Genomic DNA, 2,919 nt, shown 5'->3' with positions numbered 1-2,919 from the left:
ATGGTAATGACCCATGGTATTGTATGTATGAGGCCTATATCGAGGCTAGAGACTCCACATTGAGGGATGTCAAGGATTATTGTGTGAACATGCATATGACTTGTGGAGTGTTCTCCTTCCTTAAGGAGTGATTGTATGGTGTTGCCCTACCTTAAGGGTTTAATCAATAAAGTGAAGCATTATCATCTATTTCTATCTTATTATTTTTTGGGTTTATTTGCATTATCTTATATTTTCATATCAGATCTATAACAAGTGATATCAGAGCTATAACAAGTGGTACCAGAGCACTTTCTTGGGCAAAAGTGGAGAATTTTTTATTATTTTTTGCAGGAACTTTTTGGGGGTGACGAGTTTGCAGAACAGATCTGTAGATTTTTGGGCAAAATCTACAAAATATAATTGTAGATCTGGATTCTTTGCAAAAAAATACCCAATTAAAAAAAAAAATCGGCTGAATTGGAGTCCGGATGAAGGAGATATCACTGATCTAAAAATCAGTCGTGTTGCAGACATTTTTCGGGGCAGTGAGTTTGCGGCGCATATCTATATGTTTTTGGGCAAAATCTGCAAAATATAATTGCAGATCTGGATTCTTTGTGAAAAAATACCCGATTTCAAAAGAAAATCAGTCGAATCGGAGTCCGGATGAGGGAGATATCGCTGATTTAAAATCAGCTCCTTTTTTTTTCAGAATTTTTGGTGACGGCGAGAGAGTTGCAGCGCAGATATGAAATTCCAATGCCTGGATCAGGATTTCTACCACATGGGCAGATGCAAAATGGTTGTTCCATTTCCGAAAATAGGTCATGGTAGGGATTCTGAGCAATATTGACGGAATTGTGGCCATTTCAAATTTCCGCCAATTTTTTTTGTGATGGCGGGCCTAGATCAGAGTTTGAGGGATGTGTATAACTTTGATGGCTCTCATTCAACTAGATGGCTAGCACAAATGGATAAATATTTCAGATTGAATTATATCATCGATGATGCGACTCAGATGAGTGTGGGAATCATGTACTTGGAGCATGAAAGATGGCAATGGTGGCAGTGTCATAAAAAATGTCATCCAAGGACAACTACTTGGCAGATGTTTACAAAATTTATTTGTGACCACTTTGACCATAAATCTAATCTTGTGGGTCCTCTTACTAAGCTCACACAGATAGACACACAACCTAGTAAAGATTTTATTTTTACAGGAAAAAAGGAAACCAAGAAATCTAAAGGGTTATTTTCTGCTGGTATCTCCTTATTGCAGGTTCATGGATTGATTCAGAAGGAGAAGATCATTGTTTCTATAAATCCTAGTTGCAAACATAATTTTATCAATGTTAATTTGGCAAAAAAATTGCAAGTTCCAGCAAAATACATTGAAAACACACAGGTGGATGATGAGGATGTTCAAATGTATAAGGATTTGAAGATTTCTATGGATAAGTATGTGTTGCATGGTGATTTTTATACTTCAGAGATGGATAATATGGATGTTGTTTTGGGATATCCTTGAATGGAATCTGTGGGTACTATCCATATTAATGTGCAAAAGAAATTCCTGAAGCTCTGGTATAAAAAGAAGAAAATTACATTATAGGATATTTCCATCAATAAACAGGTAGAGTACATGGAGGCTGACGCAGAAGATGTTCCAGGGACTGACATATCAGATGATGAGCCAGTGATGATCGATAATCAAACACAAACAGAGGCTAAAGTAGAAAAGGTTACAGGTGCTGATACATCAGATGAGGGCTCAGTGGTTGAAGTAATATTGGAAGATAAGACACCACAGCAAGCACCACAACATGCACCACATAACAGTCAGGCTCCAATAAAGGGTGAATTAAAAAAAAAGACACTGTGTGTTAAAACTTCAACATATCATCACCCACATCACCCCGCAAGAAAACAACCAACAAGATGGCAACCAATTAGCCACAAGGACAACAACCCCTGCATGACAGATAGCGAGGAGCGAAGATCCACCTACTACACATCAACACAGAAGAGCTGCCGCGGTCAACTTCCATCTCAAGTGAGCGAGGCACCAGCGAGATCGAGGGTTCACCTTTCTCTTGGCTGGCTAGATGCACGCGCATGGTACCAATGGACTACTCTTTTGAGTAGATCTTATTATTTGTGTTCTTCCCATGTTTTGGAGATGAAACATGTTAAGGGGGGTGGAATGTTATATACCTAGGGGGGATAATATGGGGTACAAAAGGAGGTACCCAAGGGAATAATGTAATAATGGGATGGGCCATAGTAATAAATAAGGTGGTTAACCCGTATCACGTAAGGGACCACAAGTAGTTAGTAATAATGTAATGGGCCCATGGTATTAGATAGATGGTATTGAGGGAACCATAGTATTGACCCATGGTATTGTATGTATGAGGACTATATAGAGGCTAGAGACTCCACATTGAGGGATGTCAAGGATTATTGTGTGAACAAGCATATGGCTTGTGGAGTGTTCTCCTTCCTTAAGGAGTGATTGTATGGTGTTGCCCTACCTTAAGGGTTTAATCAATAAAGTGAAGCATTATCATCTATTTCTATCTTATTATTTCTTGGGTTTATTTGCATTGTCTTATATTTTCATATCAGATCTATAACAAGTGGTATCAGAGCTATAACAATAACCCAAATGCTGGAGTAGCAAACATCCAAGAAGCACTAAATAGGGAATTTAGAAGGGCTAAATCCGAGGCGTAGTCAATTGTGGGATTCAAAGAGATCGCGATGCAACCATGCGAGACACCTTGGAAACTAGATCAGAGGTTGAAATGTAGAATCCGCGAAACCAACATGAATTTGACAGATGAACAACATCGCGAGTGGTTTGTGGCTTCTTCACTACCACACTTAAGGAGTGTGTTGTCCCAACAGAAGATAACAACTCAGGAAGAGGCCTTA

This window comes from Pinus tabuliformis, chromosome 6 (genome assembly GCF_031772625.1).
Source record: "Pinus tabuliformis cultivar Carrire ecotype Pingquan chromosome 6, CPIR1, whole genome shotgun sequence".
NCBI lineage: Eukaryota > Viridiplantae > Streptophyta > Pinopsida > Pinales > Pinaceae > Pinus > Pinus tabuliformis.
Note: the sequence above shows the minus strand (reverse complement) of the source record.